General features: G+C 48.1%; 1 protein-coding gene across 3 annotated transcripts in view; it reads left to right on the plus strand.

Annotated features, from left to right (window-relative positions):
- LOC120977724 overlaps positions 1-21,788 on the plus strand; it is a 660,911-nt gene that overhangs the window by 525,814 nt on the left and 113,309 nt on the right. The window lies entirely within an intron of this gene.

Here is a 21,788-nt window from a genome sequence, read left to right on the forward strand (position 1 = left end):
TCCGAACTGTGAAAGTCAGTGGCACGACCTTCATTCCATGTGGGGTCTAGGACCTCATCGTCCCCTGCATCGTCTTCCACCCAGTCTTGATCCCTGACCTCCTGTTCAGTCTGCACACTGCAGAAAGACGCAGCAGTTGGCACCTGTGTTTCGTCATCATCAGAGACGTGCTGAGGTGGTATTCCCATGTCCTCATCATCAAGAAACATAAGTGGTTGTGCGTTTTATTGCATTCTATCTCTTCCACCCCTGGGGAAGGGCTAGGTGGATGCCCTTGGGAAACCCTGGCAGCAGAGTCTTCAAACAGCATAAGAGACTGCTGCATAACTTGAGGCTCAGACAGTTTCCCTGATATGCATAGGGGGTGATGTGACAGACTGATGGGCTTGGTTTTCATGCGCTTTTATGCAGAAGACTGGGTGGGAGATAATGTGAACGTGCTGGATGCACTGTCGGCCACCCAATTGACTAATGCCTGTACCTGCTCAGGCCTTACCATCCTTAGAACGGCATTGGGCCCCACCAAATATCGCTGTAAATTCTGCTGGCTACTGGGACCTGAGGTAGTTGGTTCACTAGGACGTGTGGCTGTGGCAGAACGGCCACGTCCTCTCCCAGCACCAGAGGGTCCACTAACACCACCACGACCATGTCCACGTCCGCGTCCGCGTCCCTTAATAGATGTTTTCCTCATTGTTCCCGTTCACCACAATTTTGAAAATGGCAAATTTGGGAATAGTTTTTCAACCCAGAACAAAAACTGCTTTTACGGTCACTACAAATAATTTGACCAGCTCAAACAGTACAGATTTGGTTGAATAGAAATGTGAGGCCTATTTTTTTTTGCGCTGTGTGACAGGTATACGTTTAATCACAGAATTAGACTTGTATCTGCATGGTAGCGTGTGTGTTATGTTTTTTTGAATGACACTATCAGCACCTTGAATCTAAGATATCCTTTTTGGGATAGATTTCAAGTAGGCCTCATATAGCATAAACTACTTATTTTGAGAATGTCAAATTTGGGAATAGTTTTTCAACCCAGAACAAAAACTGTGCTTTTACGGTCACTACAAATAACTTGACCAGCTAAAACAGTACAGATTTGGTTACTATAGAAATGTCAGGTCTATTTTTTAGGCGCTGGGTGACAGGCTCAACTTGCCCACACTATTGATGGTTAAATGCACTTGGGTGACACAGGCTCAGCCTGCACCTGATGTAGTATATGGCCAAAAATTAACCACACTGTTGATGGTTAAATGCACTTGGGTGACACAGGCTCAGCCTGCACCTGATGTAGTATATGGCCAAAAAATAACCACACTGTTGATGGTTAAATGCACTTGGGTGACACAGGCTCAGCCTGCACCTGATGTAGTATATGGCCAAAAAATAACCAGACTGTTGATGGTTAAATGCACTTCGGTGACACAGGCTCAGCCTGCAGCTGATGTAGGATATAGCAAAAAATAACCACACTATTGATGGTTAAAAGTACTTGGTGGTAGCTTTTGCTGGCGCACCACAAGCCACAAAATGGCCGCCGATCACCCCAGAAAAAAGTGATCTAAAAACGCTTTGGGCAGCCTAAAAAAAGTGAGCAAGTCGATATTAGCACTTCAATGATCCACAGCTGGAGATCGATCACAGAATGAAGTCTTTTGGAGGAGTTAATCTGCCTAATCTCGCCCTAACGTCGCAGCAGCAACCTCTTCCTATGCTTGAATTAGCAGAGTGACGTGCAGCGCTACGTGACCCAAGCTTATATAGAGGCTGGGTCACATGCTGCACTGGCCAATCATAGCCGGTTAACAAAATTTGTAACATCAGTTTTTGAATAATTTGAGGGGTGTACTTTCTAAAATGGGGTAATTTATGGGTGGTTTCCATTACGTAAGCCCCACAAAATCAGTTTATAACTGTATTGGTGCTTAAAAAAATTGTTTTGAAATTTTTCTTAAAAATTGGAACAAAATTGCTTCTAAAATACTAAGCCTTGTAATGTCCTAAGAAAATAAAATGACATTTACAAAATGATGCCAATATAAAGTAGACATATGGGAAATGATGACTGATAACTTGGGTGCTCGTGTCAAACACCTCGGGATATGGAAGTCAAAGGGAGAACCCGAGTATTAAACCAGGCACCCCCTGCTCTGAAGAGGGGAGGGTGTCTGGTTCACATGAAAAGGTCAGAAATTGATAGAAACACCACTGAAATACAGGGTGGGCCATTTATATGGATACACCTTAATAAAATGGGAATGGTTGGTGATATTAACTTCCTGTTTGTGGCACATTAGTATATGTGAGGGGGGAAACTTTTCAAGATGGGTGGTGACCATGTCGGCCATTTTAAAGTCGGCCATTTTGAATCCAAATTTTCTTTTTTTCAATAGGAAGAGGGTCATGTGGCACATCTTGTATCTTCACAGCATAGACGATTGCCTTCAGATGATACGAGATGTGCAGCACCTGAAACTACGGATACTGGAAGTCTGTGCTAGCATTTCTCCTGCGGTGTTGCTATCAGTGTGTGAAGAGTGGGAGAAGAGGGTTGCATTGACAATCCAACACAATGGGCAGCACATTGAACACATTTTATAAGTGGTCAGAAACTTGTAAATAACTCATGAAAGAATAACGTTACGTTAAAACCAAGCACACCATTGTTTTTCTTGTGAAATTCCCAATATGTTTGATGTGTCACATGACCCTCTTCCTATTGAAAAAACAAAAGTTGGATTCAAAATGGCCAACTTCAAAATGGCCGCCATGGTCACCACCCATCTTGAAAAGTTTCCCCCCTCACATATACTAATGTGCCACAAACAGGAAGTTAATATCACCAACCATTCCCATTTTATTAAGGTGTATCCATATAAATGGCCCACCCTGTAGTTCTGGAACAGCATGGGGAGGATGTCTGGATGCATCTTGGACTCCCAGGTCGCTGCTGGGAACGATGTTGTCCAAGGAGTATGAACCAAACCGAAGATAAAATCTATTTTAGAGGAAAAATTGTTAGGAAACATTCTTTCCTGTATATTTACTTATTTACTTCACCTGTATAAAGTGCAAGTGCTTCCAAAAATTACAAAGAAAAGGCACTCCAATACAACCTGTATATCACATAATGGAGGGCCTCATTCACATTGTGGTGCAATTGTTCTGGTAGTGGGACTTCTACACTCATAAAGCCTAAGCACTAAGTGAAAGGGCTTCCAAAAATTACAAGGAACCGGCACTCCAATGCACCCTTTATTACACATAAAGGAGGGTATCATACACCCTTGAAAAATTATGATTGATAGCCTGCTTGGTGACCCTCAAAAACATTAGGAGCAAGGGCCTGCTGGTGACCCTTTAAAACATTACGGGCGAGAGCCTGCTGCTGAGTAGAGATGTCCCGGACTATTCGCCCGCGAACAGTTCCCGGCGAACATCGCTTGTTCGCGTTCACCGCGGCGGGCGAACATATGCAATGTTCGGTCCGCCCCTTATACGTCATCATTGAGCAAACTTTGACCCTGTACCTCACAGTCAACAGACACATTCCAGCGAATCAGCATACCCTCCCTCCCAGACCCTCCCAGCTCCTATCATAAAGCAAGGACAGCATCCATCTTAGATTCATTCTGAAGCTGCAGTGTTAGTTAGAGCAGGGAGAGTGCTGCTGCTGCTGCTGAATTAATAGGGAAATCGTTAGCTAGGCCAGTGTTCTGTGTCCACTCCAGTCCTCAAAGACTCATCTGCTGTAAGGACAGCATCCTGACAGCACCCCAAAAAGCCCTTTTTAGGGCAGGTACATCAGTCTGCTTTTATTTTATCTATATATATATATATTGCAGTTGCCTGCTTGTGTGTGAGAGGCCACAGGCCCACAGACTGTACTGTGTGCACACCACTCATATCGGGTGGCACAGTACCTTGCAGATAAAAAAGTCATTAAATTTTTACCCATTAATATAATTGCAGTTTCCTGCCAGTGTGTATCAGGCCCACAGACTGTACTGTGCCCGCTGCCAGTGCCCACCACTCATATCGGGTGGCACAGTACCTTGCAGATAAAAAAGTCATTTAATTTTTACCCTTTAATATAATTGCAGTTGCCTGCCAGTGTGTGTCAGGCCCACTGACTGTACTGTGCCCACTGCCAGTGCCCAGCACTCATATCGGGTGGCACAGTACCTTGCAGATAAAAAAGTAATTTAATTTTTTATCTGTAATATAATTGCAGTTGCCTGCCAGTGAGTGTCAGGCCCACAGACTGTACTATGCCCACTGCCCACCACTCATATAGGGTGGCACAGCACCTTGCAGATAAAAAAGTCATTACATTTTTTCTCTGTAATATAATTGCAGTTGCCTGCCAGTGTGTGTCAGGCCCACAGACTGTACTGTGCCCACTGCCCACCACTCATATAGGGTGGCACAGCACCTTGCAGATAAAAAAAGTCATTACATTTTTTCTCTGTAATATAATTGCAGTTGCCTGCCAGTGTGTGTCAGGCCCACAGACTGTACTGTGCCCACTGCCCACCACTCATATAGGGTGGCACAGCACCTTGCAGATAAAAAAAGTCATTACATTTTTCCTCTGTAATATAATTGCAATTGCCTGCCAGTGAGTGTCAGGCCCACAGACTGTACTGTGCCCACTGTCCACCACTCATATAGGGTGGCACAGCACCTTGCAGATAAAAAAGTCATTACATTTTTTTCTCTGTAATATAATTGCAGTTGTCTGCCAGTGTGGGTCAGGCCCACAGACTGTACTGTGCCCACTGCCAGTGCCCACCACTCATATCGGGTGGCACAGTACCTTGCAGATAAAAAAGTAATTTAATTTTTTATCTGTAATATAATTGCAGTTGCCTGCCAGTGAGTGTCAGGCCCACAGACTGTACTATGCCCACTGCCCACCACTCATATAGGGTGGAACAGCACCTTGCAGATAAAAAAGTCATTACATTTTTTCTCTGTAATATAATTGCAGTTGCCTGCCAGTGTGTGTCAGGCCCACAGACTGTACTGTGCCCACTGCCCACCACTCATATAGGGTGGCACAGCACCTTGCAGATAAAAAAGTCATTACATTTTTCCTCTGTAATATAATTGCAATTGCCTGCCGGTGAGTGTCAGGCCCACAGACTGTACTGTGCCCACTGTCCACCACTCATATAGGGTGGCACAGCACCTTGCAGATAAAAAAGTCATTAAATTTTTTTCTCTGTAATATAATTGCAGTTGTCTGCCAGTGTGGGTCAGGCCCACAGACTGTACTGTGCCCACTGCCCACCACTCATATAGGGTGGCACAGTACCTTGCACGCATAGTACCACTAATCTAAAAAAAAATGACAGGCAGAGGCAGGCCACCCCGCAGGGGCCTTCGTGGTCATGGTGCTGTGATTTCCTTTGGCCCTAGAATAATGCCCAGTGTTCAGAGGCCATGTACCCTGAACTCGAAAAATTCTGAGGACATAGTTGACTGGATTACACAGGACACCCAATCTTCTACAGCTTCCGCTCGGAACCTTGACGCACCATCCTCCTCCAGCTCAGCTTCGGGCACCTCTCAAGTTACCACTCGCCCGCCGCCACCACCAACACTAGCACCACAGCCGCTTCACTTGAGTTATTTACACATCAGTTGGAAGAAATGAGTGATGCACAACCATTATTGCCAGGGGATGTAGATAACAGGGATATGTCAGTCAGGCAGCATTACACACATGGACATACAGTGTGATGATGATGATGTTGTACCCGCTGCTGCTTCCTTTGCTGAGTTGTCAGATACGAATGAAGCGGTTGATGATGACGATGTGTCCGTGGATGTCACATGGGTGCCCGCTCGAAGAGAAGAAGAACAGGGGGAAAGTTCAGATAGGGAGACAGAGAGGAGGAAGAGACGAGTTGGAAGCAGGGGGAGGTCGTCGCAAGGAGCTAGTGGCACAGTCAGACAGCATGTATCGGCACCCGGGGTCAGCCAGACAGTACGCCAATCAACACATGCTGTTGCCACCACCAGAATGCTGTCATTGCAAAGCTCAGCAGTGTGGCATTTTGTGTGTCTGCCTCTGATAACAGAGATGCCATTTGCAACCTGTGCCAAAAGAAACTGAGTCGTGGGAAGTCCAACACCCACCTAGGTACAACTGCTTTGCGAAGGCACATGATCTCACATCACAAACGCCTATGGGATGAACACATGATGAGTACAAGCAGCACACAAACTCAAAGCCACCATCCTCCTCATGGTCCAGCATCTTCAGCCACGTCAACCACTGCTGTCCTCCTTGCCCCCTCTCAACCACTCGCCACTCCGCCTCTCACCTTTAGCAGTTCCTGCTCATCTGCCCACAGTCAGGTGTCTGTCAAGGAAATGTTTGAGCATAAGAAGCCAATGTCACAGAGTCACCCCTTTGCCCAGCGTCTGACAGCTGGCTTGTCGGAACTCTTAGCCCGCCAGCTTTTACTATACAAGCTGGTGGAGTCTGAGGCCTTCAAAAAATTTGTAGCTATTAGGTACCCGGCCGAAATTTTTTTTCACAAAAGGCAATCCCCAACCTGTATTCTATTGTGGAAAAGGAAGTCATGGCATGTCTGGCACACAGTGTTGGGGCAAGGGTCCATCTGACCACTGATACCTGGTCTGCAAAGCACGGTAAGGGCAGGTATATCACGTACACTGCGCATTGGGTAAACCTGCTGACGGCTGCCAAGCATGGAATGCGTGGCTCTGCAGAGGAGTTGGTGACACCGCCACGACTTGCAGGCAGGCCTGCTGCCACCTCCTCTACTACTCCTACTCCATCTTCTTCGCTAACCTCCTCGGCTGAGTCCTCTTCTGCTGCTGCGTCTTGCTCCACATCAACTGCACCCTCCCAGCTCCCCAGGGGCTATTCCACATCCCGGATACGACAGTGTCACGCCGTCTTAGGGTTGACTTGCCTGAAAGCAGAGAGTCACACCGGACCAGCACTCCTGTCCGCCCTGAACGCACAGGTGGATCAGTGGCTGACCCCACACCAACTGGAGATCGGCAAAGTGGTGTGTGACAACGGAAGCAATTTGTTGGCGGCATTGAATTTGGGCAAGTTGACACATGTGCCGTGCATGGCACATGTGTTGAATCTGAACGTACAACGCTTTGTGCATAAATATCCAGGCTTACAGGACGTCCTCAAGCAGGCCAGGAAGGTGTGTGTCCATTTCAGGCGTTCCTACACGGCCATGGTGCACTTTTCCGATATTCAGCGGCGAAACAACATGCCAGTGAGGCGCTTGATTTGCGACAGCCCGACATGTCGGAATTCAACACTCCTAATGTTCGACCGCCTGCTCCAACAAGAAAAAGCCGTCAACGAGTATTTGTATGACCGGGGTGCTAGGACAGACTCTGCGGAGCTGGGTATTTTTTTGCCACGTTACTGGACGCTCATGCGCAATGCCTGTAGGCTCATGCGTCCTTTTGAGGAGGTGACAAACCTAGTCAGTCGCACCGAAGGCACTATCAGCGACATCATACCATTTGTTTTCTTCCTGGAGCGTTGTCACAGTCGTTACCTCTGGCTGTGACCTTCTGTCTATGCTCTCGCTGCAGCTCCGTTCCTGTGTGTCATTTGTGGTTCTTTATGGGTTAACTACCCTGTGTGTCTATTAGGAGTTAATCCTCTCTGTCTGCTCCATGGGTGTGGCCTCTCTGCTGCACCCATGGAACCTGTATATAAGGCTGAGGTTTCCTCAGTTCTGTGTCAGCTCTCCTGGTGTGTGTTGTCTTGTCCTGCTCCTGGTTTGTACTCTCCCCCATGCTGCTGACCCATGGGATCCGTGTCTGTCTGTCTGTGCTCTGTGGGTTTCCCTACTTGTTTATTGACATCCTCTTTCCTGTCCTCTTTCCTGTCTTTCTGTTATCTGTTCTGCCAGTTATGTTTTAGTTACTTTGTGTGTATTCATATGTCTGTGTTCAGCAAGCCTTTGCAGCAGAGTGGCATGCGCAAGGCCATGCAGTTTACTACTGGTGGAGCAAGTCCTTCTCTGCTCATTGCCACTCCTGCTCCCTTGCGTGAACTCCTGCTTGTATTATTAGTTGCCCTGTTTTGTATTTGCCTGTCTGTTATGTTTGCCTATGTGCCATCGGTACCTTCTGGTACCTGTTGTCCATTCGTTCCTGCTGTCACTGTCTAGTTCACGCTCCAGAGTGGACCCTGGCAACTTTCTGCGGCAAAGCCTAACCCTACCTTCTGGGGCCCTAGTGAATACCAGGAGTTGCTTAGTCACGCCCCTCTGGAGTATTACTAGACAGTGGCGAAGTGGGGGTTTTCTCCCACTGTGCTGACGGTACATAGAGCTCATGTTTTGTCTGTGCTGCCTTCCCGTTCTCTGTTTGTGCAATAAACTCTTATGTGTCTGTACCTGATTTCCGTTTGTTTATTGCTTGACGACGTGGTGGTCTCTCCTGGGTCTCTCCTGCGAAGAGTGCTGGATCAGGCCGTAGATGAGCGTGAAGAGGAAGAGGAAGAGTTGTGGTCACCATCACCACCAGAAACAGCCTTATCATCGTTTTGCTGGACCTGCGGCAACGCTGGAAGAGGAGTCTGAGGAAGAGGACTCAGAGGAGGAATGTGGCTTTGAGGAGGAGGAAGACCAACCACAGCGGGCATCCCAGGGTGCTCGTTATCACCTATCTGGTACCCGTGGTGTTGTAGGTGGCTGGGGGGAAGAACAGACCTTCAATGACCTCAGTGAGGACGAGGAACGGGACATGAGTAGCTGGGCATCCAACCTTGTACAAACGGGGACCCTCGTATAAAAAGGCTGAAGGAGAACGACCTGTTCTGTGTGGCCACGCTACTAGACCCCCGGTATAAGCAGAAAATGGCTGAAATGTTACCGAATTACCGGAAGTCGGAAAGGATGCAGCAGTTCCAAAACAAGTTAAAAAGTATGCTTTACACAGCGTATAAGGGTAATGTCACAGCACAACGGGAATCTAACAGGGGAAGAGGTGAAAGTAATCCTCCTCCTACCACGACCACGCCGGCAATGACAGGACGCTTTACAGACGTGTTGTTGATGGAGGACATGCAGAGCTTTTTAAGTCCTACGCATCTCCACAGCCCTTCGGGGTCCACCCTCAGAGAACTCAACCGACAGGTAGCAGACTACCTCGCCTTAACTGCAGATATCGACACTCTGAGGAGCGATGAACCCCTTGACTACTGGGTGTGCAGGCTTGACCTGTGGCCTGAGCTATCCCAATTTGCGATAGAACTTCTGGCCTGCCCCGCTTCAAGTGTAATAGAAAGTACCTTCAGCGCAGCAGGAGGTATTGTCACTGAGAAGAGAAGTCGCCTAGGTCAAAAAAGTCTAGATTACCTAACCTTTATTAAGATAAATGAGGCATGGATCCCGAAGGGACTGAGAGTGGGGGATGCATTTGACTAAAAAAGGCCTGATGAGATGCCTTGGGCTAAAAATGGTCCACACGCTGCTGTATTTAATCTCTGCATGCCGGATGACTTGCGTGACTTCTCCGCCACCAACTAGGGTTCAAGCCGCAATGTTTTAGTGCACTTTATGCCTGGAAAACATCAATTTTTCCGGCTGCTGCTACAGCAGTGGCTGCAACAATACCAAATTTTTAAGGCATGTGTACATGCCTAATTTTTCTGGCCTCTGGTGCTGCACTGGGGCTGCAAAAACAAAACAAAAAAAAAGGCACATACATGTGTCAATTCCCCTTCGTGATCGTTACCTTGTTGTGGTGAAGGGGCTTGCGTATCACAATGAAGCGATCACCTCAATGAGTGTGTTGGCAATGTTGGCACACCCTAGATGATAAGGTCGTTGCTTCATTGTGAACAGACCAAAAGCGATCGGCTGGATAATTTTTCATAGAAAAAACATAAATTTTCTTTGTGATCATCTAAGGTGATCATTAAAGCCTACTAGGCCAACAATGGCCTACTAGGCCACACTGCAGAATCATTATTTTCTGGGTCACTTAACTGTCACTTAACTACCTCAGCACGACCATAGGCTTCTAAAAAAAAAAAAACGCCATCGCCTGCAATCTCCCAAACGTGCGCACGAGCACAGTCATCACTACACCAAGATTGACGCATAGAGGAATAAAATTTATGTCATGAGTGTGTCAACTATTGACAACTCTTTGCAGTTGTCTAAAATCTATTCCTCCTGATAGGGGACGTAACAGGGATTAAACTGATAAGAATAGCACTACTTAACACACCACTCATATAGGGTGGCACAGTACATTGCACAGTGCATGCGCAGTGCCCCTAATTGGAAGTAATAGGACCAACCAACCATCTTTTTCCATCTCCCGGTTCCTAAAATCTATTCCATACACCGGCCCCTGATAGGGGACGTAACAGGGATTAAACTGATAGGAATAGTACTACTTAACACACCACTCATATAGGGTGGCACAGTACATTGCACGGTGCACGCGCAGTGCCCCAAATTGGAAGTGAGAGGACCGACCAACCATCTTTTTCCATCTCCCGGTTTCTAAAATCTATTCCATACACCGGCCCCTGATAGGGGACAAAACAGAGATTAAACGGGTAAGAACATATTTTTTTAATTAAAAAAAACGAGGACAGCCTCTGCGGAGCTGGGTATTTTTCGGCCGCGTTACTGAATGCTTATGCACAATGGCTGTAGGCTCATGCGTCCTTTTGCGGAGGTGACAAACCTGGTCAGTCAAACCCAAGGCAACATCATCGACCTCCTCCCATATGCGTTTTTTCTGGAGCGTGCCCTGCGAAGAGTGCTGGATCAGGCCGTAGATGAGCATGAAGAGGAAGAGTTGTGGTCACCATCACCACCAGAAGCAGCCTTGTTGTCGTTGATTGCTGGACCTTGTTGTCGTTGATTGCAACGCAGAGAGAGGAGTCTGAAGAAGAGGAGTCAGAGGAGGAAGGTGGCTTTGAGGAGGTGGAAGACCAACCACAGCAGGCGTCCCAGGGGGCTTGTTTTCACCTTTCGGGGACCCTTGGTGTTGTACGTGGCTGGGTGGAGGAAGAGACCTTCAATGAGGTCAGTGAGGACGAGGAATGGGACATGGCTAGCTTGGTATCCAACCTTGTGCAAATGGGGAGTTTGCGGCTGTGCAAATGGACTGTTTGCGGTTGTTTGCGGTGCGTTAAACGGGGAGTTTGGTCTGTCACTGTGAAGTGTGTGTAACCCTTACACTACCTGATCGATACAACATCATACCTGATCGTATATACAAACTGGATGTTTTAAAGCACGTTATTCCAAACAATTTAGGAATGTTAGGTGATTTATGCCCTTTATGGATTAAAACCCGACTCTGCGTCAACTACGTAATTTTCCATGGGAGTTTTGCCATGGATCCCCCTCTGGCATGCCACAGTCCAGGTCAGGGGCATAACTAGAAGTTACTGGGCCCCACAGCAAATATTTGTAAGGGCCCCTCCAGCGCGCTTCGCACCTCCCTCCTCCTGTGTAAACCCCACTCCTTTGGCACAGTGTAGCGGTATACTGTATATTGTGTGGCACAGTGGATGCTATATGTGTATAACAAACATATTTCATATGAAAACTTACAGTTACTTGATCCTTGGGGATCTCGGACGCCACTTCAACACTTGGTCGGGGGCTCGGCGGAGCTGATGTGCTTTATCCTAATGAGAAAGATTTCATAATAAGGATTTGGAGAAGGGGCAGAGGGATAGCAGAGCAGGGGCAGGCTGGTGCTGCTACTAGGGGGTCATACCATGGGGGAGTAATAAAGCCCACTATAATGCCCCCCCCCCCCCAGTAGTAATAATTCTCCTTAAATTGTGACAGTGCAAAAATACCCTCTTGTAATCCCCCTTGTAATGCCCCCAGTTGAGCTAATGTCCCCATAGTGCCCCCATAATGTCTCAGTATAAAATACCCCTATATAGTGCCCCCAGTAAATTCCCCCATAGTGCTCCTCTCCCCCCTTCCTGCTAGTGCCCCCCATAATGTACCAGTATAAAATGCCCCATATATAGTGCCCCAGTAGATGCCCTCAGTGTCCGGCCTCTGATAGGCTGCCGTCCTAGTGTCCCCCATAATGCCCCCCAATAATGTACCAGTAAGTGTCCCCATAGATGCCCCCCCATCATGTGCCAGTATCAAGTGCCTCTCCCCCCCCCCACATGTGTCAGTATCATAGTGCCATCTCCCCCCCAATGTGCCAGTATCAAGTGTCTCTCTCCTTCCCACCCCCGATGTGCCAGTATCATAGTGCCAAACCCCCCCATGTGCCAGTATCAAGTGCCTCTCTCTTCCCCCCATGTCCCTGTATCATAGTGCCACCCCCCCCCAAAAAAGTGCCAGTATCAAGTGCCTCTCTCCCCCCCATGTGCCAGTATCATAGTGCCAAACCCACCCATGTGCCAGTATCAAGTGCCAACCCCCCCCCACATGCCTGTATCAAGTGCCTCTCTCCTCCCCCCATGTCCCAGTATCATAGTGCCATCTCCCCCCCACAAAAAAAGTGCCAGTATCAAGTGCCTCACTCCCTCCCCCCCATGTGCCAGTATCAGGTGCCAACCCCTCCCCCCCCCCCCATGTGCCAGTATCAGGTGCCTCTCTCCCCCCCCATGTGCCAGTATCAGGTGCCAACCCCCCCTCCCCCCCAGGTGTCAGTATCAAGTGCCTCTCTCCTCCCCCCCATGTCCCTGTATCATAGTGCCATCTCCCCCCCACAAAAAAAGTGCTAGTATCAAGTGCCTCTCTCCCTTCCCCCCCATGTGCCAGTATCAGGTGCCTCTCTCCCCCCCATGTGCCAGTATCAGGTGCCAACCCCCCCCCCCCCCCAGGTGCCAGTATCAGGTGCCTCTCTCCCCCCCCCCATGTGCCAGTATCAGGTGCCAACCCCCCCTCCCCCCCAGGTGCCAGTATCAGGTGCCAATCCCCCTCCCCCCATGTGCCAGTATCAAGTGCCCCCGGCTCCCCCCATGAGCGGGTATTAAAAAAAAATAATAAACACTTCTACTTACCTCCATGTCAGCGATGCGATGCAGCCTCTTCCTGTGTCCCGCCCTGTATGTCCATATATGGAGTCAGTGCTTGTATTTCAGAAAAGTTTCTGCTGGGATTCGAACCCACGCCCTTCTGTAACAGAGGCAAAGCTCCTAACCACAAGACCATAAGAGCAGCCTTGCTGCTGACTGAAAAAATATGAGACTTCTACTGTTATAGCAGGCTAAGTGTACATCTATACACATGACAGCTGCTCATATATAGAGATATAGCAGAGCTGAGTGTGCTGGGACAGCTGTCATATAGAGATATAGCAGTGCTGGGTGTGTTGGGGCAGCTGTCATGTGCATAGATGTACACTTAGCCAGCTATAACAGTAGAAGTCTCATATTTTTTCAATCAGTTGCATTGCAGCCTGTATGGCTGTGAGGATAAATGCTTTTCCTCTGATACACTGATACATTGGAGGTGTGGGTTCGAATCCCAGACACATCAGGAGACTTTAGGAGACAGTAAGATTAGATCACATTAGCGAGGGGGCCTGGTCAGCCGCTGCTGCTGTGAAGACAAGAATCGATATTTAACTAACTTGAAAATAAACTGTCACACACGCTGCCGGGGCGCCGGGCCCCCAAGCAGCTGCTTCCCAGATAGTTATGCCACTGGCTGCCTGTGGTGTAGTGTCTGTGTGTGTTAATAAAAATAAAAAAAACTGGTCCAGGTGTTTGTCCCCTTGAAACAACTTTTCCATCACTATTGTAGCCAGAAAGAGTCCCTGTGGGTTTTAAAATTCGCCTGCCTATTGAAGTCTATGGCGGTTCACCCGGTTCGCCTGTTCGCAAACATCTGCGGAAATTGGCGTTCGCCGTTCACGAACGGAAAATGTTATGTTCGCGACATCTCTACTGAGAGACCATCTAAAACATTAGGGGCGAGTGCATGCTGCTGAGCGGAACATTGAAAAAATTATGCTGGTGAGCTGACCCCCTAAAACATTATATGCGAGGGCCTGTGGGTGAGCTGACCCTCTAAAAGATTGTAGGTGAGGGCCTGCTGATGAACTGACCCTCTAAAACATTACATGCGAGTGCCTGCAGGTGAGCTGACGCTCTAAAAGATTGTAGGTGAGGGCCTGCTGGTGAGCTGACCCTCTAAAACATTATATGCGAGTGCCTGCAGCTGAGCTGACCCTCTAAAAGATTGTAGGTGAGGGCCTTCTGGTGAGCAGACCCTGTAAAAAAAATTGATGTGAGCGGACCCTGTAAAAAATTATATGCGAGGGCCTGCTGGTTAGCTGACCCTCTAAAACATTATATGCGAAGGCCTGCAGGTGAGCTGAACCTCTACAACATTAGGAGCAAGGGCAGACTAATAAGCATGTTGATATGATGGAAGAGGAGGAGGACAAGAAAATGAATATTCAATCATATACCCTTTTTTGTGTTGGAAGGGGTGCATGAGAATACAGTGTATTCAGTAACATAGTAACATTGTACAATAGTATATAAGGCCAAAAAATGACATTTGTCCATCCAGTTCGGCCTGTTATCCTGCAAGTTGATCTAGAGCAGCGGTTCTCAACCTAGGGGTCGCGACCCCTTTGGGGGTCGATCGGCCCTTTCCGGGGGGTCGCCTGAGGCTTCCTATTGTGGGTCCAGGCCCGTCGCTAACAGACAGGCAAAACAAGCAATTGCTTGGGGCCCCGAGCTGGTTGGGGCCCCGAGCTGGCCCGGGGCCAAGCAGAGCCGGTGCTTGTTTTGCGGCTGAGTAACTCAGAAGATCCGATGGTATATTCTAACCCCTAGGTGTTCCCATGGTGACGGGGACGCTTGCCTGGGGGTTAGAATATACCATCGGATCTGAGTTTTACGAGCTCAGTGAGATCGTAAAAACTCAAATCCGATGGTATATTCTAACCCCCAGGCGTTCCCATGGTGACAGGGACGCTTGCTTGGGGGTTCGAATATACAGGGCCACGCTGCTCACAGCAGTATATTTATAAACTAATCAGTAACTACTTTAACTTTAATCATTGCTCATTGCTGAGCTCTTTACTTGGATTATAATTTATTTGGATATGGGATATCTTACTTTGTCTTAGCTCCGGTAATAGCAGGCAGTGCGGGGGGCGGCGCTCACTCACTGATGTCACGCGCCTGCTCCTCCCACTAGGCGGCGCAGGCGCGTGACGTCAGTGAGTGAGCGCCGCCCCCCACACTGCCTGCTATTACCGGAGCTAAGACAAAGTAAGATATCCCATATCCAAATAAATTATAATCCAAGTAAAGAGCTCAGCAATGAGCAATGATTAAAGTTAAAGTAGTTACTGATTAGTTTATAAATATACTGCTGTGAGCGTCGGGGAGGGAGATCTGTGGATGGCACTGTAGGGGGATCTGTGGATGGCAGTGCCATCCACAGATCCGCCTACAGTGCCCTCCACAGATCCCCCCTCCCCTAAACAGTGCCATCCACAGATCTCCCCCCTAAACAGTGCCATCCACAGATCCCCCCTAAACAGTGCCATCCACAGATCCCCCCTAAACAGTGCCATCCACAGATCCCCCCTCCCCTAAACAGTGCCATCATGCACTGTTTAGGGGAGGGGGGATCTGTGGATGGCACTGTTTAGGGGGGATCTGTGGATGGCACTGTTTAGGGGGGATCTGTGGATGACACTTATGGGGGATCTGTGGATGACACTGTTTAGGGGGGATCTGTGGATGACACTGTTTAGGGGGGATCTGTGGATGGCACTGTTTAGGGGGGAGATCTGTGGATGGCACTGTTTAGGGGGGATCTGTGGATGGCACTGTTTAGGGGGGAGATCTGTGGATGGCACTGTTTAGGGGGATCTGTGGATGGCACTGTTTAGGGGGGATCTGTGGATGGCACTGTTTAGGGGGGAGATCTGTGGATGGCACTGTTTAGGGGAGGGGGGATCTGTGGATGGCACTGTTTAGGGGAGGAGGGATCTGTGGATGGCACTGTTTAGGGGGGGGGTCTGTGGATGGCACTGTTTAGGGGAGGGGGATCTGTGGATGGCACTGTTTAGGGGGTCTGTGGATGGCACTGTTTAGGGGGGGATCTGTGGATGTCTTTGTGATTAATTAGTCTGCTTTAATTATGTTAAATTTGTAGCAATAAAAATACATCCTGCATATCAGATATTTACATTACAATTCATAACAGTAGCAAAATTAGTTATGACGTAGCAAGGAAAAAAATGTAATGGTTGAGGGTCACCACAACATGAGGAACTGTATTAAGGGGTCACGGCTTTAGAAAGGTTGAGAACCACTGATCTAGAGGAAGGCAAAAAAACCCTGGGAGGTACAAGCCAATTTTCCCCACTTTAGGGGGAAAAAATTCCTTCCCAATCAGGCAATGAGAATAACTCCCTGGATCAACGACCTCTCTAGTAGCTATAGCCTGTAATATAATTACGCTCCAGAAATTCATCCAAGCCCCTCTTGAATTCTTTTATATTACTCACCATCACCACCTCCTCAGGCAGAGAGTTCCATAGTCTCACTGCTCTTACCGTAAAAAATCCTTTTCTATGTTTGTGTACATTATAAAAAAAACACATTTAAAGTGCCTTTATGTTCAGACGCTTTCCTCTGGTGGAGTAGAGAAGTCAGGGGCAATCCAGGCCTTGTTCATTTTGATAAGAGTCAACCTGTCAGCATTTTCAGGTAGATGCACTTATCAGATATTATGCCCCCAGCAGCACTAAATACCCACTCAGACAAAATGCTAGCGGCAGGGCAGGCCAGCACGTGTTCAGCTTGGACACCCAGTAGTTGTAAAGCACAGAGGGATCATTGAGGATGCTGACACGGTCTGGTACGTACTCCTTCACCATCTTCCAAAACTTTTCTCTCCTTGTGACACTAGGCAGCGCATCAGGGTGAGGGTGCTGGCGGGGTGTCATGAAACTGTCCCAGGCATTAGAGGGTGTTGCATTGCCTCTGTTGGAACTGCTGTGTGATCCCCTCCTCGGTTTCCCAAGGAACTACGTACTCTGCTGCCAGCCTTATCAGCTGGAAATTTTTGGAGCAATTTTTCCACAAGGACCTTCTGGTATTGCACAATTTTGCTTGTCCTCGCCACCACAGGATTGAGAGATGAGAAGTTCTCTTTGTAGCGGGGGTCGAGATGGGTGAACAACCAGTAATCGGTGTTGTCCAAAATGCGTAAAACGTGTGTGTCACGGGAAAGGCAGTCTAACATATTGTCAGTCATGTGTGACACGCTGAACAGATGGAATAAAACTTCCATGTGTACTACCCTCTGTAGCGGAGGCAACCGTCTTCTGCTCCTCGTCCTCATCCTCCTCATACAATTGGCGCTGAGAAGACGAACTGAGGGTGGTCTGGCTATCACCCTGTGTAATGTCTTCCCCCATTTCCACCTCTTCCACATGCAAAGCGTCAGCCTTAATTGTGAGCTACGAGCGTTTGAGTAGACACAGAAGTGGGATGGTGACACTGATAATAGCATTATCGCCGCTCACTATCTGTGTTGATTCCTCAAAGTTTCTTAAAACCTCACAGAGGTCAGACATCAATGCCCACTCCTCGCTTGTGAAGAGAGGAAGCTGACTGGAAAGGCGACAACCATATTGCAGCTGGTATTCCACTACAACGCTCTGCTGCTCACCAAGTCTGGCCAACCTGTCGAACATGCAGTTCCAGCGCTTGTTCACGTCGCACAACAGTCAGTGAGCTGGAAATTGTAAGCGCTGCTGCAGCGTTGACAGACCGACGGAAGTTGTCGGTGACTTGCGGAAATGGACACACGCGGCACACCTTCACCAGTAGCTCAGGCAAATAGGGGTAGGTTTTGAGAAACCGCTGAACCACTAAGTTGAAGACGTGGGCTAGGCATGGGATGTATGTGAGCTTGCCGAGCTCCAAAGCCGCCACCACGTTACGGCCATTATCAGACACAACCATGCCTGGTTCTAGGTTGAGTGGCGACAACCACAGCTCAGTCTGGTCTATTATCCCCTGCCACAGCTCTGCGGAGTTGTGCTGTTTGTCACCTAAGCAGATCAGCTTAAGCACGGACTGCTGACACTACCCCACTGCAGTGCTACACTGCTTCCAGCTACCGACTGATGGCTGACTGGTGCTGTAAGAGGATAATTCTGAGGTGGAAGTGGAGGAGAAGGTGGAGGAGGAGAAGTTGGGTTGGAGCCACTAACGTAGGTGGTGGCGGAAACCTTGATGGAATTAGGGCCCGCAACCCTTGGCGTCGGTAGCACCTGTGCCATCCTAGGGTGCGACTCGCTCCCAGCCTCCACAACGTTCACCCAATGTAGCTTCCCTGGCCACAAGCACTTGTCCATGTGTCAGTGGTTAAGTGGACCTTCCCAGTAACTGCGTTAATGTTACAGGACAAATGCTGGTGTAAGGCAGGCATGGCACACCATGAAAAATTGTGGCGGCTGGGGACTGCATAACGAGGGACGCCCAACGACATCAGAATGTGTAAGGCCTCAGTGTCCACAACCCTAAATGGCAACATTTCCAGGGCCAGTAATTTGGAAAGTTGCGCATTTAGTGCTTTGACCTGTGGGTGGGTAGCTGGGTATTTGCGCTTGCGTTCAAATGCCTTGGGTAAGGACATTTGTACACTGCACTGGGACACGAAAGTGGATGTGGTCGCTGATGGTGCTTGCGAAGGTCAAGGTGCAGGGCAGGAAGCATTCTGGCCTGCGCTATCAACAGGGGATTGGCCAGCACGTAACACAGGGGAATAGGAGGCAGTGGTGTAACCCGCAGACATAGATTGCGGACCCAGGCGTTCGGCCCGGCTATTACGGTGCTTTGATGCCATGTGGCGGATCATGCTGGTGGTGGTGAGGTTGCTAGAATTCACGCCCCTGCTCATTTTTGTATGGCACAGGTTACAAATTACAATTATTTTGTCATCTGCACTTTCCTCAAAAAAGCCCCAGACTGCGGAACACCTACCCCTTGGCAAGGGAGATTTCCGCAAGGGTGTGCACCGGGGAACAGTTGCGGGCCTGTTTTGTGTGGCCTGCCTTCTCCCTTTTGCCACCCCACTGCCTCTTTCAGCCTGTTGCGATGCTGCGGATCCCTTCCCCTCTGTACTGCTGCCCTCACTCGGCTTACCACCTTCCCAGGTTAGGTCAGTGACTTCATCGTCCACTACATCCTCCTCCACTTCCTCACTTTGCTCATCCTCCTGACTTGTTGACCTAACAACAACCTCAGTTATTGACAACTGTGTCTCATCATCATCATCCTCATCATGAAACACTAATTGCCGTTCCCCACCGTCATCTTCTTGTGACTGTGGATGCTCAAGAGTTTGGGAATCAGGGCACAACATCTCATGTCCCTCTTCAAGCGATATTGTGGAGAGGCCCAAATCAAAGAATGGTGCTGAAAACAGCTCCTCTGAATATCTGAGTGTGGGATCACTTGTTTGCCAAGACTCGCCATGGTTGGAGGAAGGAGGATCAGGGTGAGGATTGTGTTGACCAGACTCTTGGCTACTGAGACTGGACTTGGTGGAAGACAGAGTGCTGCTTAACCGACTGGGAACATTATCTGCTGCAATCCAACCGATCACCTGGTTGCACTGGTCTGACTTCAAGAGCGTTGTCCTGCGTCGCCCTGCAAACTGGGACATGAAGCTAGGTCTCGTGGATGATTGTTTTTCTTGTGCTCTGGCAGCAGGCACAGATTCAACTCCCTTACTGCTCGCCTTCTTCATATTAAATGTTATATAGCGTAGGATTTGTAAGTGTATGCACAAAAAAATAAAAAAGGTATTTGGGATGCGCACACGTTACACAGGAGAAATACCGCAGATAATGTCGCTGATGTAACCAGCAGCTAATATAAAATTACAGGGAATGTCACAGGTATTTTGGATGTGAAAACGTTACACAGGAGATGTATCCCAGCTAATGTCACTGTCCGCAGCAGATACAGTCTATGGAAAAAGTACACTGGATGTCACTGATATTTTTTGGATGTGAAAACGTTACACAGGAGAAATACCGCAGATAATGTCGCTGATGTCACCAGCGGCTAATATAAAATTACAGGGAATGTCACAGGTATTTTGGATGTGCACACGTTACACAGGAGATGTAGCGTACGTGCAGAGGGCAGGCCATACGCTGGCCTTCCTTGAGAAAAGACTGTACCTGGAGCCACTGGTGGGAATATTAACAGAGCCATATGCCATAATGATCTCCTTTGATCTAGTCTATATATAGGCCCATTTAGCCTAGTATTTCCACATAAGGCACTATTTAATTTTATCTATCCTTAACTGAGGTTGGCACATTAGATATGCATCAGATGTAAATGGCCAACCCCTTTTGAGCCCTTAATCCTCTGATGAGTCTAGGGATATCAACATTGCAGACGAAACGCGTAGGGATTTATTCTGCTTCTAGGGGTCATTTACTTACTAGTATCCAGAGGCAGGGACGTCCAGGGCCTCTTATCTTTTAGGGAGAGGTTCCAAACGGGGCCGCCCTTGTAAGGGTGATGACTCCGTATTAGGAGGTCATCAGGCAATCCAGGGACAGAGTTTTGTACTAGGACCCTGCCCTTTGTTTAAAATTTGACCACTGGAACTTCAAGACGGCATCCAGATGACTGCCATTTACCGGTAAGACCGTTCCTTATATGTTGTGGAATTTATACCGGATTGGGAGGTTTTCAAGTTTGGCCGTGTGTTTGGTGCTGTTAACACTGGGCACCCATGGCAACATTGTCCGGTTTTTTGTTTGTGTTTTTTTTGTTGCACGATTAGTGGTGTGCACACATTTAGCAGTTTATATGTTGTCTGTATTCTCTTAACCTAGAATGAAATAAACGCTAAGTTTTAATAGATAACTACCTCCAGTTTTCCAATTTTGAATCAGTTGTGGTAGTTTGGGAGACATTTTTGATCATTTTTTTCCCTTGAGGGCAATTCTTGTTAATGTCACTGTCCGCAGCGGACACCGTCTACGGAAAAAGTACACTGGATGTCACTGATATTTTTGGATGCGCACACACTACACAGGAGAAATACTGCAGATAATGTCGCTGATGTCAGCAGCGGCTAATATAAAATTACAGTGAATGTCACAGGTATTTTGGATGTGCACACGTTACACAGGAGATGTAGCGCAGCTTATGTCACTGTCCGCAGCGGACATCGGCTATGGAAAATGTACACTGGATGTCACTGATATTTTTGGGATGCGCACATGTTACACAGGAGATATAGTGCAGATAATGTCGCTGTCTGCAGCGGCTTAACTATTGCACACTATTTAGCGCAGGATGCACTAAAAATAGATATTGCTGCCACACACACAATAGTCTTTAAAAGGACTTTTTGGTCTGTAAAATGTTAGCAATTTAGCACAGGTTGCGTTAAAAATATATATTGCTGCTGCCACACACAACAATAGTCCTTAAAAGGACTTTTGGGTCTCTGACAAGTTTTTCTACAGAAAAAAAAAACGAATTTCACTCCCTACTCTATCTTTCCCTTCCTCAGAACAGCTCTCCCTGACTAACACTGAGCCAAACACATGTCATCAGGTGCTATATAGCACCCCGATGATGCTTTCCGGCAGCCAATAACTGAAATGCCAGTAACCAACATGGCTACGGCATTACAGTAAAGGGCAGTACTTACCTGCACGTTTATTGGCTGCGTAGCAGCCAACAAACGTGCGGGGAGGAGACTCGAGCAGCTCGAGCACATGCGGTATTC

This window comes from Bufo bufo, chromosome 8 (assembly GCF_905171765.1).
Source record: "Bufo bufo chromosome 8, aBufBuf1.1, whole genome shotgun sequence".
NCBI classification, from domain to species: Eukaryota; Metazoa; Chordata; class Amphibia; order Anura; family Bufonidae; genus Bufo; species Bufo bufo.